Raw genomic sequence first — 17,466 nt, forward strand, 5'->3', positions numbered from 1 at the left:
CCCAGACACACTTGTCTAAATTGAATGGTCATGTGAAAGAAATACTATAACCCTAACCCTAACCCTAACCCCTTCAGCCACGTCTAGCTTAGTGGATGGGTCGCAATTATCTAGACATGTACACATGTTAATGAAATACAATAGACGGTCATAATCACCCCCAGACACACCTGGCTAACTTGATGAGTCATGTAATCATCTGGTGAAGTGGAGTCTTTTGTTTAGCTAACTAGCTAAACAATGAACCAGCATAGTCCCAGCTCATACAGTACTGCCACCAGTACAAACATTGTCATAGCTGTAGTATGAATCTGCAGGTAGCTAAAGCTAACCAACTAGGTTATAACTATAAATGAAAATGGCTTTCTGATTCAAATAATATTACTTCACAGATCATACACGTAACATTAGCTAGCGAGTCAGCAAGCTAACGTCCACTACCGAGCTAACAGTACTCTTTAACTTGCAATGAAAATGACTTTCTGACAAACTTATAATATCTGAAAATGTAGCTAGACGCCAACCCATGTACATGGATGAATGCTGCATGGCAGAGTGGAACCATTTAACTTAGTTTTGTTTGTGGCTACAGTACATCTTGCTTTTCCAGGTACGTGTCAATCACACCGGTTAACACTAATCGTGGCATTTGCACAAAGTAGCCCATCACAACTTTTTCCAAATGATCTGTCGATAGCGTCTGCTAAATTCAGGGCATCAATGCTGTTGAGAAATATAGCAAAACTTTTGTAGTTCTCGATGGCTAACGTTACATCTTTCAAAAACACTGCAATAGATGAGCAGCTCACATTATAGACAGAAGCATGCTACATGGCAGACGAATCCAAAATCATCTCCTGACATGTCCAGCCCATCCATTATCTCACTCAATCATGGCTAGCGGGAAGGTTCCTAACTTTTTCGTGGCTAAACCAACTAGGCTTGTAATTTAACAATTGTATTTGTATTTACAGATGGCATACACGTTTGTTTATTAAGGCACATGAAAGTTCACATGCTCCAGAAGCCATTTCTGCCCCAAAAAAGGCATTTTGATAAAATGAGACTACTTCGCCTGTGAAGTAGTGACATGCGACATAAGCCTAGCTTCCTGAAACGGGTCACAGTTGTTAAACAGAGTGTTCCATGAGAAGAACCAACACCCAGAGAAACTGTGGGGGCCTCGCAATATTCTAAAGTGGCATCTGGGGAAGTGTAAGAGAAAGAGGACAGGATGGTGAAAAGCTAGAAAAGAAGTTAGAGCCATAGAGATATATCGTGAAGGTAAAATGCTGAGAAGTAGAGAGAAAAGGAGAAAGAGAGAAAAGAAAGGATAGAGGAATGAAGGAAAGCTAAGTGCTGTAACAGTCAACACAGCAGGTGTGTTGGACCAAGTACGGCAGAGCTCTGCTATTTCAACTATTACTGAGAAGCATTGGGTTTTACTCACATGCACCTACCCACACCCACACTATAGTGTGCTTGCACTTATGCCATACCAACCTGCAGGAATACACATGGACACACACAAGCATGCACGCATCCACACACGCACACACACACACACACACACACACACACACACACACACACACACACACACACACACACACACACACACACACACACACACACACACACACACACACACACACACATTGTAGCACACACTTGACTCCACTTGCATAACGAGTGCATCAGAGAGAGAGAGAGAGAGAGGGATAGAGAAAGAAAGACAGAGAGAGAGATAGAGAAAGAAAGCTAGAAAGAAAGACAGAAAGAAAGAAAGAAAGACAGAAAGACAGAAAGAAAGACAGAAAGAAAGAAAGAAAGAAAGAAAGACAGAAAGAAAGACAGAAAGAAAGATAGAAAGACAGAAAGAAAGAAAGACAGAAAGAAAGACAGAAAGACAGAAAGAAAGAAAGAAAGAAAGACAGAAAGACAGAAAGAAAGACAGTAAGAAAGAAAGAAAGACAGAAAGACAGAAAGAAAGACAGAAAGAAAGAAAGAAAGAAAGAGGCTTACATTCAAATCATCACTATGGGCCATAACCTTGAAAACTCCAGTTTAAAACATTTCTCATACTTTTTTATTGCTATTTATGTTGACAGCCGCTTGGCACTTTGGAACACTCAATCTATCAAAGCGGTTTTCCCCGTTTCAAAACTGCTTCACTTGCTCTTACAGAAACAAAAAAGTCCCTTTAAACATGAATGACATAGTATTGCTTTTGAACTCACAGGTCTGACTTCACAATGCCCATCCCATCCTCTCTTTCCCCTGCACCCCCACCGTCAGTTTAATTATTGATGCTTGTTCCTGAATAGGTTTGTAATAAAGAATAGGTACAGTAAGTAGCATAAAATATTGATTTTGTACATTTCCTTGTGAATTTTATTCTGTGGAATGATTAAATTTGTCATATTTTTGGCGCTTGGGAGGTTTCTGACAAATTCATCCCATTTTATTGTGTGCACACAACTGGTGCTTCCAATTTGGGAGAATGAATTATGCAGCCGGGGTCGTGTGTGTGTGTGTGTGTTGCTCTGCCTTTCTCTATGAGTGTGTGCATTTGTGCTTGTGTGATCGTATACATTATATTGTAAGTATACATCTATGTTATGCATACAGGTGTGTGTCTTCCCACGCAGTGATTTTGAATTCACAGGAAATAGCTGTTACAACCCAAGCACAGATTCAGAGGAAGGCAAGACAGTTTCCAAGACTGTGTGTGTTTCTGTGTGTGTTTCACGGTGCATATTTGTGTGTACGTTGGCTAGAGGGCTGGCTGTGAAGTGGTAATTAACACAATAGTATGATTACCCATGCAGACAACTGGCCACAGGCTATGAAAGAGAGAGAGAGAGAGAGAGAGAGACAAAGGTAGAGCTAGAGACAGAGAGAGCGAGACAGAGTGAGAGAGAGAGAGAGAGAGAGACAAAGGTAGAGCTAGAGACAGAGAGAGCGAGAGAGTGAGAGAGAGAGAGAGAGAGAGAGAGGGGGGAGAGAGAGTGAGAGACAGAAAGTGTGTGAGAGAGAGAAAGGGAGACAGAGACTGAGAGAAGAGATTGAAAGGGGGGGTACAGAGAGAGACAGAGAAACAGTGAAAAGTGAGAGAGAGAAAAGGGAGAGACAGAGAGAAGGGAGAGACAGAGAGAAGAGAGAGAGAGAGAGAGAGGGGGAGACAGAGAAAAGGGAGAGAGAGAAGAGAGAGGGGGAGACAGAGAAAAGGGAGAGAGAGAGAAGAGAGAGAGAGAGAAGAGAGAGATGGGGAGACAGAGAAAAGGGAGAGAGAGAGAAGAGAGAGAGAGAGAAGAGAGAGATGGGGAGACAGAGTAAAGGGAGAGACAGAGAGAAGAGCGAGAGAGAGAAGAGCGAGAGAGAGAAGAGAGAGAGAGGGGGAGACAGAGAAAAGAGAGAGAGAGAGAAGAGTGTCTGGTAGAGCAGTTCACTGGGTCTCTCTCCAGCTTGCAGCTCATTCTAAACCACTACATTAAATCAGTTTACCTCTGCTTGGAATGCTCTGAGGGCAATAACTAATAACTACCCCACTCACCCATCATATACACTTGCGTGCATGCACAATAGGGCAGCTTTCATAACTAATCCTGGAGATAACATATTATAAGGGTCGCACACCTTAATCGTATTCAAGCATCTACACACCTGTTTTAATGACTATGTGGATCTCCATGGCCAGAGAAAACCCCTGCTCTAAACCATTTTATTTTGGAAACATGTTCAAGCTATATTAGTGAAGCATAAATATAACTTTCCAATATTCTGTAGAGATCTCATTGTGCTGGAATCAGGTTTTATTGGTTACAATGAGAACAGGAGAGTAATTGCACCACAGCTGAGATGATACAAAACAAATGTGTAATATGAATTGCGAGCGGTGCAAAGAAGAGGACTTCATTGTGAGGTGAATATATTTGAGGAGACCTTGAGCATGAGTTGAATGGGATGCATGTGCGTCGGTCGGGGAAAGCCGATGCTGATCAATGAGAATGAACTTATCTAGGCAGGGGGTGGCTAGCTGCTGATATAGACTTCATGAATATTAACCAGAGAGGGATCAATAGTGGGACACCTCTCCACAGCCCAACGGAACCACTGACTTAAAGAGAGGGAGGGTGAGGAGGCGAGGTGTCACACTGTTCACAGACACTTACATGCAGGTATGAAAGAGAGGGAGGGGGAGGAGGCGAGGTGTCACACTGTTCACAGACACTTACATGCAGGTATGAAAGAGAGGGAGGGATGGAAAGAGAGAGGTGGACAACCACTTGATTTCCATTCTTTGAGAGACTCAGATAAAAAGATTTGACCTTTTCCACAATAGCTGTTCGTCACAACAAATATGACTTCTGTTGAACAACAGAAAGGATCATGAGACTTGTCGTTCAATACGGCTATCCTCTGCCTCTCCTCCCTCTCCTTCCCTCCTCCTTCCTACCTCTCCTTCCCCCTCCTCCCCTCCTCCTTCCTCCCTCTTCTTCCCTCCTCCTCCTTCCTACCTCTCCTTCTCCCTCCTTCCCTCCACCTTCCTACCTCTACTTCTCCCTCCTTTCCTCCTCCTTCCTACCTCTCATTCTCCCTCTTTCCCTCCTCCTTCTTCCCTCCTCCTTCCTTCCTACCTCTCCTTCTCCCTCCTTCCCTCCTCCTTCCTCCCTCTCCTTCCTCCCTCTCTTCCCCGTCCGTCCCTCCTCCTTCTCCCTCTTCTTCCCTCCTCCTTCCTCCCACTCCTTCCTACCTCTTCTTCTCCCTCCCTCCTTCCCTCCTCCTTCCTCCCTCTCCTTCCTCCCTCTTCATCTCCCTCTCTCCTTCCCTCCTCCTTTCTCCCTCTCCTTCCTACCTCTTCTTCTCCCTCCCTCCTTACCTCCTCCTTCCTCCCTTTCCTTCCTACCTCTTCTTCTCCCTCCCTCCTTCCCTCCTCCTTCCTCCCTCTCCTTCCTCCCTCTTCATCTCCCTCCCTCCTTCCCTCCTCCTTCCTCCCTCTCCTTCCTACCTCTTCTTCTTCCTCCCTCCTTCCCTCCATCTTCTTCCCTCCTTCCCTTCCTCCCTCTCCCTCCTCTTCACTCCTCCTTCCTCCCTCTCCCTCCTCCCTCTTCCTCCCTCCTCCTTCCTCCCCCCTCCATGTCTTTTTTGTATTCTCCCTTCCTTCATCATTGCTGTCAGAACCAGAACCTGTGCTCTATGTAAATAAATGAATATGCAATAAAAGCATGTTTAAAGCACAAAGTGACCTCTCTTCTACTATCACACTCACACACACACACGCGCACGCACGCACGCACGCACACACATACACCTCACTCTACTAATATCATCCAGCATCTCTGCACCCCCAACAAATGAACTTGAGACCACCTCAAGGGTATATCGGAATAATGTAGTGTGTGTGCGTGTAAATAATGTGGTCGCTATTATGGAAACAAATTTGGCTGATGTAACAACAGTATCTGAGTATGAGGGGCAGTCAGTAATGTGTTCTAACATGTACCCCCTAGACTTGTGTGTGTTTGCATTTTCTTATTGTCTATGTATCCTGTGGTTGGTTCAAATTGCACTGACAGCAAACTATGGGACTGTCTCACACGAGAGAAGCAAGGATAAGAGGACAGAGAGAGGATAACTACAGAGAGATCAGAGAGCCCCAATGTTTTCATATTCCTTCTGCCAGTTATCTTCTAAAATTGTATTGGAAGTATCGTGGCCTACCTTAGTGACACAGGCCTTAGTGACACAGTCATAGTCTCAAGAGTTCTGCTATTTATTCAATGCAATCTCCAAGGCAAGTGGAGACAGTAACTGCAGGCAACAGAGATGACGGAGTGTGTTGCCATTAATATTATGGAATGTGTTGCCCTTTTTATTTCGGAATGTGGTACCGTCAGCAGATTATGGGGTGTGTTGCCGTTTTAATTACAAAGTGTGTTGCCGTCTATTAGCTGTCAGTCAAACTGCTTAAGGTTAGCTTTAATAACGTCTACGGGATTGGTGTCGCTAAAACAGGATGGTTGTTGCTCAATATGTGATGATGTGACTAAAAAATGTTGTATACAACAGCCAACTTTCCGGGTCATGTCTTATATGGCCAGAAAGCTTCAATTCCTGTTAATCTTACTGCAGTGTCCAATTTACAGTAACTTTTACAGAAAAGAAATATCAATCTGTTATTTGAGGATAATGCACAACAACAAGACACTTTTATCATGGCAACTGGTTTGAAACATTCACCTCTGAATGTAAATCATTTACTTACATTCAGTAATCTTGCTCTGATTTGTCATCCTGGGGGTCTCAGAGGTAAAATGTAGTGTAGTTTTGTTTGAATTTATTTATTTTTTAATTCAAATGAAGGAACCGGGTTCTACAGTTTGACCCCACTGCTGTCCCTGGCTCCACTCTCTGCTGCGCCTTATCAGTAGCATGGACAGCACCCTCCACACTATGGCAAATATTTATAAAACTAACTAGCTAAATTGTTTCTTACATTTTCAGAACATTTGCAGCCTCCTTGATTCTCTGTGGAACTTCCTGAGTAATGATGGATCATTCCATTCCCCCTGAAATCTTCCTTTAAGATCCCAATCAAACCCGAGTTGGATTAGTTGAGATTTTCTCAGGTGTAGCATGTTTCTTCTGTGCTAACATTGGTCAAAGTTTTCCCATGTAGCTTAATCAGTAACAATCGCACACAAGAGCCCTATGAATGTATGTTGAACATTGTGTGATGTGTATGTGGCATTGTAGGGTATGACACTAAACACCTTGGCAAGCTCCTTGTATGTTCAGTGAGTGTACTCCACTCTTCCCCTCCCCTGTTGACTCTATTGTGTCCAACGTCACCATGAGTGGTTGCTGGTTTAAGACAAGGAACTCAATATTGTCCAAAATTGCGGACAAATACAGTTGAAGTCGGAAGTTTACATACACTTAGGTTGAAGTCAATAAAACTTGTTTATCAACCACTCCACACATATCTTGTTAACAAACTATAGTTTTGCCAAGTCGGTTAGGACATCTACTTTCTAATTTTTCCAACAATTGTTTACAGACAGATTATTTAACTTAAAATTCACTTTATCACAATTCCAGTGGGTCAGAAGTTTACATACACTAAGTTGACTGTGCCTTTAAACAGCTTGGAAAAATCCAGAAAATTATGTCATGGCTTTAGAAGCTTCTGATAGGCTAATTGACATAATTTGAGTCAATTGGAGGTGGACCTGTGGATGTATTTCAAGGCCTACCTTCAAACTCAGTGCCGCTTTGCTTGACATCATGGGAAAATCAAAAGAAATCAGCCAAGACCTCAGTCAATCTCAGTCAATGCCTAAAGGTATGACGTCCATCTGTACAAACAATACTACACAAGTATAAACACCATGGGACCACGCAGCCGTCAAATCGCTTAGGAAGGAGACGCCTTCTGTCTTCTAGAGATGAACGTACTTTGGTGTGAAAAGTGCAAATCAATCCCAGAACAACAGCAAACGACCTTGTGAAGATGCTGGAGGAAACAGGTACAAAAGTATCTATATCCACAGTAAAAATTAGTCCTATATCGACATAACCTGAATTGCCGCTCAGCAAGGAAGAAGCCACTGCTCCAAAACCACCATAAAAAAGCCCAACTACGGTTTGCAACTGCACATGGGGACATAGATTGTACTTTTTTTTAAATGTCCTCTGGGCTGATGAAACAAAAATAGAACTGTTTGGCCATAATGACCATCGTTATGTTTGGAGGATAAAGGGGGATGCTTGCAAGTCGAAGAACACCATCCCAAACGTGAAGCACGGGGGTGGCAGCATTATGTTGTGGGTGTGCTTTGCAGCAGGAGGGACTGGTGCACTTCATTAAATAGATGGCATCATGAGAAGGAAAAGTATGCGGATATATTGAAGCAACATCTCAAGACATCAGTCAGGAAGTTAAAGCTTGGTTGCAAATGGGTCTTCCAAATGGACAATGACCTCAAGCATACTTCCAAAGTTGTGGCAAAATGGCTTAAGGACAACAAAGTCAAGGTATTGGAGTGGCCATCACAAAGCCCTGACCTCAAACCTATATAAAATATGTGGGCAGAACTGAAAAAGTGTGTGCGAGCAAGGAGGCCTACACACCTGACTCAGTTACACCAGCTCTGTCAAGAGGAATGGGCCAAAATTCACCCAACTTATTGTGGGAAGCTTGTGGAAGGACAATGACCTCAAGCATACTTCCAAAGTTGTAGCAAAATGGTTTAAGGATTACAAAGTCAAGGTATTGGAGTGGCCATCACAAAGCCACTGCGGACACATACAATTGAAGTCGGATGTTTACATACACTTAGGTTGGAGTCAATAAAACGTATTTTTCAACCACTTTCTAAAAGAGTTTCTAAAAAAATAAAAGCTGAAGTAATACATTATCTCTGCTATTATTCTATCATTTCATATTCTTAAAATAAAGTGGTGATCCTAACTGACCTAAGACGGGGATTTTTTTACTAGGATTAACTTCTCTATGGTAGGGGGCAGCGTTGGGAATTTTGGATGAAAAGCGTGCCCAAATTAAACTGCCTGCTACTCAGCCATAAAAGCTAGAATATGCATATAATTAGTAGATTAGTATAGAAAACACTCTGAAGGTTCTAAAACTGTTGGAATGATGTCTGTGAGTATAACAGAACTCATATGGCAGGCAGAAACCCTAGACAAAATCGAACCAGGAAGTGGGAAATCTGAGGTTTGGAGTTTTTCAACTCTTCTCCTATCGAATACACAGTGTCTATGGGGTCCTATTGCACTTCCTAAGGCTTCCACTAGATGTCAACATTTTTTAGAACCTTGTTTTATGCTTCTACTGTGAAGTGGGGGCGAATGAGAGGGGAATGATTGAGGGCTCTGCCAGAGAGCCACGAGCTCAGTTTCATGCGTTCACGTGATAGTTAGCTTGCGTTCCATTGCAATTCTAGAGACAAAGGAATTCTCCGGTTGGAACATTATTGAAGATTTATGCTAAAAACATCCTAAGGATTGACTCTATACTTCTACGGACTGTAACGGAACTTTTTGACTATTCGTCTGCTGCTAGTGACTGCGCGTCATGAGTTTGGATTGTGTACTGAACGCACTAACAAAAGCAGGTATTTGGACATAAATGATGGACATTATCGAACTAAACAAACATTTATTGTGGAACTCGGATTCCTGGGAGTGCATTCTGATGAAGATCATCAAAGGTAAGTGAATATTTATAATGCTATTTCTGATTTCTGTTGACTACACAACAAGGCGGATATCTGTTTGGGTTGTTTTGTTCTCTGAGCTCCATACTCAGATTATTGCATGGTGTGGATTTTCCGTAAAGTTATTTTGAAATCTGACACAGCGGTTGCATTAAGGAGAAGTGGATCTAAAATTCCATGCATAACACTTGTTTCTTTTAGCAATGTTTATTATGAGTATTACTGTAAATTGACGTAGCTTTCTGCAAAATCACCGGATGTTTTGGAACTACTGAACATAACTCGCCAATGTAAACTCAGATTTTTGGATATAAGTATGAACTTTACCGAACAAAACATACATGCATTGTGTAACATGAAGTCCCATAAGTGTCATCTGATGAAGATCATGAAAGGTGAGTGATTCATTTTATCTCTATTTCTGCTTTTTGTGACTCCTCTCTTTGGCTGGAAAAATGGCTGTGTTTTTTTGTGACTTGGCTCTGACCTAACATAATCATTTGGTTTGCTTTCGTCGTAAAGCCTTTTTGAAATCGGACGCTGTGGCTGGATTTACAACAAGTGTATCTTTAAAATGGTGTAAAATGCATGTATGTTTGAGGAATTTTAATTATGGGAATTCTGTTGTTTTGAATTTGAACTGCGCCCTGCAGTTTCACTGGCTGTTGACGAGGTGGGACGCTACCGTCCCACGTACCCAAGAGAGGTTAAATGTCAGGAATGTTGAAAAACTGAGTTTAAATTTATTTGACTAAGGTGTATGTAAACTTCCGACTTCAACTGTAACTTTCGACATGGGAAAGAAAATGCTTCATCTGCAGTAACTGAGTATACCAGCCACTCTCTTCCTATGAACTAGTAGCAATTAAATTAGCGTTTTTTTGTTCAGAAAACCTGTCTAGGGTAGAATCCTAGGCTAACCTGGGCTGGCTACTCTGTTCTTAGATCATCAGGAACAGTCAAAGGTAGAGCGAGCCATGGAGCCATTATCCTGGCTCGCTTATGAGCGTGCTGGCAGCATATGGCAGAATATAGCAGCAGTTTTATTGTGCATCAAAAATTCAGCATAACACGTTTGTATGAAGGTCTGGTTATTAAATGGGTAAATAGTTTAATCCATTCTCCATTTCATGAAATGTATTCACAGGTAAATAGTAAATGCTCTGGTGACAAACAAACTTTGCTTCCCTGCTTCCAATCGTCCACATGGCTGGGAGAACGTATTCAAGGAAGGAAATACATTTTTAAAATGGTTTTATTGTTAGCTAACTAGTTCCAGTGCAGGCGTACTCAAGTGAGCTGCTAACATAGCTAGCTAGCTTTCGAGCTGACTTGACATACTGTATAGCTAGCTAGCTAAATTAATTAAATATAACCAGTCACTTCATATTATCAAACATTCTTGATGTATTTATCATTGTAAAATACAATCTCCAAATGCAATTGTGGGTCGCAAGCTAACAGCCATGGACGATAGTGAATGGATAGCAGCTCCAGCTGACAAACAAGGGAGAGAGTAGTCTTTTTTGGATAGAACAGGTACTGTTGTGTAGTTCCAGTCCCTAGAAAGAAGTGAGGACAGAGATAACAGTAACATAATATTCAGTGCTGTCTAATTTGATTACAATGAAGTCTGTTTATTGTGATGTTTTCTATCTTGAGATACAGAGAGCTGTGAAAGCCTGTTTGCAGAAGAAGAGGTGTCAAAGAAGAGCAGTGGATCTCAGTCCTGGTCCTGGGGACTCAAAGAGGTGCACAAATATGTTTTTGCCTCAGCACTACACAGCTGATTGAAATGATCAACTCATCATCACGCTTCAAGTAGTATTTATGTATTCATTTTTAATGCTATCCTTGATATTATCCTGCTATTGTTACATGCTACACATGCACATGTGTGTGCACATGCATCTATCTAGCCAAAGTCATTATGATTTGTTATAAGAGCAGTGGATGCTGTTGAGCGGAGAACGGTTCATAATAATGGCTGGAATGGAGTCAATGGAATGGTATCAAACTCATCAACGATGTGGTTTCCATGTGATTGATACCATTCCATTGAATCCTTTCAGCCATTATGATGAGCCGTCCTCCTCTCAGCAGCCTCCACTGTATAAGATATATTGTGCTTTAGTAATCCACAACAACCTGGTGATGTAACATTCTAATAATGACACTGTCTTCCATATTCCTACATATACCTTGCAACTGGAAATTCCTTCACAATGATTGCCTACAGTTCCTGTGTATGGCACCCCACGGTTGAGTGACCAGGGCCATCTGGGACTGCCTGGTGGGGGAATTCAGGAGTGTGTGTAGGCTACCTGTGGCCTGCATGATGGACACGAGGACCAGGAGGGGAGCTGCAGCTCTACGCCGTGTCCCAGAGGAGAGGTCTTCTGCTCAGCAGGATATTGCAAGGATGGAGGCCAACAATGCAGAAATTGAGGCAATCCATGTGTGGGAGATCTTCACCTCCTACTTATTCAGAGAGGGTGCTGTTCCCTGGCAACACCATAGACTAGACTGTGCACAACCAACAGCCAACCACATTGCAATAATAGTATTCTTCCATTTACATAGCTATGTCAACTGCAGTTATTCTTTTCTCAGTTTCTCTCCTGTTGAGTTCTACTTCTCCGGTGAGGGTGCTGTTCAGGTAAGGGGTATGTCTGTACAAAAACAAAGCTCTCTTTCACCCATACTCTCACCCATATTGAAAACATGTAGAACATTTAGACAACCTATAATACACTCCTACATACTTGTGTATTAATCTGATTGATGTATTGTGTTGTGCAGTAAGCAGGTTCAGGTGTATAGCTGAGGATCCTTCCATCTTCAATGAACAGGCAATAGGACCAAACATGGAGAATAGTAAGACCCTCCATTATTTATATTTATGTAAGTACACTGTATTGTTTGTCGTCGTGTGTCTGTGCATGTTTTTAAGTATAAATTACTCTGCAGCCACTCAGTGTGGACACCAGGTGAGGCCACAAAAACAGATTCCTGTTGAACACGGTCTCTTTAACCTCTCTAGGGTATGTGGGACGCTAGCGTCCCATCTGATCAACATCCAGTGTGATTGCAAAGCGCCAAATTCAAATACAGAAATTCTCATTATAAAAATTCAGAAAACAAAACATATTTGACATAGGTTTAAAGATGAACTTATTGTGAATCCAACCACGGTGTCAGATTAAAAAATGCTTTATGGCAAAAGCATAATTTACGATTATTTGGGAACATAGCCCAGTTGACAAATTATTACAAACAGTAACCAGCCAAGCAGAAGCGTTACCAAACTCAGAAAAAGAGAGAAAATGAATCCCTTACCTTTGATGATCTTCATATGTTTGCACTCAGAAGACATTCATTTACTCAATAAATGTTCCTTTTGTTCGATAAAGTCTCTTTATATCCAAAAACCTCCGTTTTGTTTGTGCGTTTTCTTCAGTAATCCACAGGCTCAAACACAGTCAAAACAGGCAGACAAAAAAATCCAAATTGTTTCTGTTAAGTTCATAGAAACATGTCAAACAATGTTTTATATTCAATCCTCAGGTTGTTTTTAGCCTAAATGATCTATAATATTTCAACCGGACAATAACGTTGTCAATATAAAAGGTAAACAAGAAATGCACTCTCTCGGGATTGCGCATGAAAAAGCTCTGTGACACGTCAGGGTCCACTCATTCAGACTGGTCTTACTCCCTCATTTATAAGAATACAAGCCTGAAACTATTTCTGAAGACTGTTGACATCTAGTGGAAGGCATGGGAACTGCAAATTGAGTACTAGGTCAATGGATACTATTATGGCATTGAGTAGAAAACTACAACCCCCCCAAAAAAATACTTCCTGAATGGATTTTTCTCAGGTTTTCGCCTGACAAATCAGTTATTTTATACTCACAGAAACTATTTTAACAGTTTTGGAAACTTTAGAGTATTTCTATCCAAATCTACCAGCTATATGCATATCATATCTTCTGGGCCTGAGTAGCAGGCCATTTAATTTGGGCATGCTTTTCATCCAAAATTCCGAATGCTGCCCCCTACCATAGAGAAGTTAACTAAATTATTTTCACAATAACAGTCTCTCTCCTTCACTTCACCCCTCACCCGCCTTCTCCCTATGTCCTCTGGGTTATATCAGCTGTGACGGTGAACCCCTCCCGCTTCTGAACCTCCTGACACAGAGGGCACAGCATGATCAGAGGTGAGAGGTCACTTGGTTGGGTCAACAGGAAGTATTATTAAAGAGGTGCTTTACATTGAAATAAAGCTAGAAATGTCATAGTCACAGAGATTATGATCCAAGGTCAGTTTTGCATTTCACCTCCTGATGATTATGATGACTGACAGTGCTAAAATAAAAAAACACAATGCTTAATCAATATCTCTCTCTCTCTCTCTATCTGTCTATCAACTGTAGGTATGTTTTGATGTAAGAGAGGATGCCAAACCGCAGTCCCGTCATCGCCACCTCACTTGCTCTATGCTAATCCCTCGGGCCAACTGGGGGCCCAAAGGTGGTTAGGAGACACCACTAGAGACACAATTATGTAATTGTGATGACCTCAGAGAGTTTGAAGTTTAGTAGCACTGTAATTCATGAATCATATGCTGTATTCTCTACTCCGCTGTTCTTATTGCTTTCCCTTTCTGTCTTTGACACTCTTTCTCACACCTCTCTCCCCACCTCCTCTTTCATCCTCTGTTTTCATAATGCACACCAGATGTGCATTGAAGTTTAGATTGAACTTGTATTGATAATATAATATTACAATTATAATATGTATAATGCATGTATTGTGTATTTATAACACTTGGATAATGAACTTATTTCAATAAAGCTTTTCTCATTCTCTACTGGAATTGGTTCACATTATCTACTGGTTGAAATTAAATCTGTCATTTGATGAAATATTACACCTACACCTGTATCCTGTGTCCCCAGATCAGTGCAGATGAAGGAAAATTAGATATGGAGATGAACCTGTTTTAGAGTATTTACATTATATTTGCATAGGAAGTGTAGTATACTGCTTTTTCAATTCTGGTTATGTATATACTGTATGAATTAAAAATCTGCCTTTAACTAGTTAAATCATGTTTCTAGTCTATTGCATAGTAACCATTGCTGTCCCAGGACAAAGATTGGTAAACACTGTTGACGTGTACAATTTTAATACATACATGCAGACACAGCATCATTCAAAGACTGGAGTTTGATACTCCCAGTATTAGATATGACTGAAAAAGGATGTTTCATGGACATTCATACCTGAACTGCACCTTTATTTTCCAAGGTAAAGTACATGATCAGTGAATATATTAATATATGCATGGTAATAACTACATGTATAAACAACTTGTATTCATAGCACAATAAAGTTATATTATATTCTACTCAATCCATAGGCTTCATTGATGCCATTCATTGAAGTAGATACAACCGGCTATGATAGCTGAGGTTCATTGCTAGGTTCATAGATAGCTAGCTAAATATTGACATTATAATATTGATGTAGCAGTCATGCGTGTAGCAGTCATTAATGATTAACTGGTGGAAGCAATTAAAACCAATGTTCTGAACTAATATGTATACCAAACGTTTTAGGGTCCATACACAGATCGGCTACATAGCTAGCTACACATCCATAGGCATACAGGTATTTTTATCCTCCACTGCACAATAAGCCAGAAAATAGTTAACAAGCTATGCTTAGTTTCAACTGAGGGTGCTAAGCCCCCTTTTGCCCCCTCGTGGAGCTGGGTACGGTGTGTGTGTGTGTGCGTGTGTGTAAGTGAAAGTCTCTGTGTACCTCTATATCTGTGTGTGTTTAGTTACAGCACACTGGACATACCCCAGACCTTGCTCTCAACTTGACCTTCTGTGTTACATATGTAGGAACTTAATTTGGTCACTCTCTTGCTGCTGTGAATTTTCCTGCAAAGCATTTTCAGACTTGACTTACAAGAATGCCCATTAATTATAATCCACAGAATAATTGACATTTCCTGTTTCTGCAAGATTATTTTCCTGCTGTAGCAATCTGGCTCAAATTAAGATCCCACATCTGTGCAGAAACAAGCACTTGGCTACTGTTCTGAATCCACAGTGAAAGAACATGAAAGAACGTACATAGTATTTTCTCTCTCTCTCTCTCTCTCTCTCTCTATCTCTCTCTCTCCATTTCTCTCTACCCCTCTCTCTCCCTCTCTCTCTCGCTCTTTCCCTCGCTCTTTCCCTCCTTCCCTCTCTCTCTTTGTCCGAGGAAAATCCTCCAATTTAGGCTGTGTTTCGGGAGTGCTGCCAGGCCATAATCTAAGGAATTGCAATCTATTAGCTTGAAGAAGCACAGATTCAAACAGAGCCATGTATTTGTGCGTGTTTGTGTGTGTGTGTATGTTTATGTGTGGGAGTGTAAATAACACTATCCTGCCAATGATACCTCTGACAGAAGGTTCAGTAGAATATCTCTCTCTCTCTCTCTCTCTCTCTCTCTCTCTCTCTCTCTCTCTCTCTCTCTCTCTCTCTCTCTCTCTCTCCACTTTCTCTCTCTTCACTTTCTCTCTCTCCACTTTCTCTCTCTCTCTCTCTTATATGTTATCTGAGAGTAAAGTTTGTGTTTTTGGCTCATCACACCAAGGACATGAACTGCTACAGTAAACATACATCAGTCACTGGAGTCTCTGGGCAGCTTGTATACTTTACTGTCAATCCTACGTATGTGTATGTGTGTGTGTGCATGTCCTTGTGCGTGTGCGAGCATGCGTGTGTATGCTATATCTTTACATGCTATTAAGCATCAGCAAATAGATTCAATATGCTCTCACACCTATACACTTACTGACCAATCAACAAAGCGGCAAACACTTGTAAAACATATGTCAATACAAGCAGAGACACACAGAGCATTGATTAGTGCTAGATTCTCTCTAGACAACAGTCCCACAGGAGAACACATTGATTACTGCTAGCATCTCTCTAGACAACAGTCCCACAGGAGAACACATTGATTACTGCTAGCATCTCTCTAGACAACAGTCCCACAGGAGAACACATTGATTACTGCTAGCATCTCTCTAGACAACAGTCCCACAGGAGAACACATTGATTAGTGTTAGCATCTCTCTAGACAACAGTCCCACAGGAGAACACATTGATTACTGCTAGCATCTCTCTAGACAACAGTCCCACAGGAGAACACATTGATTAGTGCTAGCATCTCTCTAGACAACAGTCCCACAGGAGAACACATTGATTACTGCTAGCATCTCTCCAGACAACAGTCCCACAGGAGAGCACATTGATTAGTGCTAGCATCTCTCTAGACAACAGTCCCACAGGAGAACACATTGATTACTGCTAGCATCTCTCTAGACAACAGTCCCACAGGAGAACACATTGATTAGTGCTAGTATCTCTCTAGACAACAGTCCCATAAGAAAACACATTGATTACTGCTAGCATCTCTCTAGACAACAGTCCCACTGTAGAACACATTGATTACTGCTAGCATCTCTCTAGACAACAGTCCCACAGGAGAACACATTGATTAGTGCTAGCATCTCTCTAGACAACAGTCCCATAGGAGAACACATTGATTACTGCTAGCATCTCTCTAGACAACAGTCCCACAGGAGAACACATTGATTACTGCTAGCATCTCTCTAGACAACAGTCCCACAGGAGAACACATTGATTACTGCTAGCATCTCTCTAGACAACAGTCCCACAGGAGAACACATTGATTACTGCTAGCATCTCTCTAGACAACAGTCCCACAGGGGAACACATTGATTAGTGCTAGCATCTCTCTAGACAACAGTCCCATAGGAGAACACATTGATTACTGCTAGCATCTCTCTAGACAACAGTCCCACAGGAGAACACATTGATTATTGCTAGCATCTCTGTAGACAACAGTCCCATAGGAGAACACATTGATTACTGCTAGCATCTCTCTAGACAACAGTCCCACAGGAGAACACATTGATTACTGCTAGCATCTCTCTAGACAACAGTCCCACAGGAGAACACATTGATTACTGCTAGCATCTCTCTAGACAACAGTCCCACAAGAGAACACATTGATTAGTGCTAGCATCTCTCTAGACAACAGTCCCACAGGAGAACACATTGATTACTGCTAGCATCTCTCCAGACAACAGTCCCACAGGAGAACACATTGATTAGTGCTAGCATCTCT

Source organism: Oncorhynchus masou, chromosome 33 (genome assembly GCF_036934945.1).
Source record: "Oncorhynchus masou masou isolate Uvic2021 chromosome 33, UVic_Omas_1.1, whole genome shotgun sequence".
Taxonomy (NCBI): Eukaryota; Metazoa; Chordata; class Actinopteri; order Salmoniformes; family Salmonidae; genus Oncorhynchus; species Oncorhynchus masou.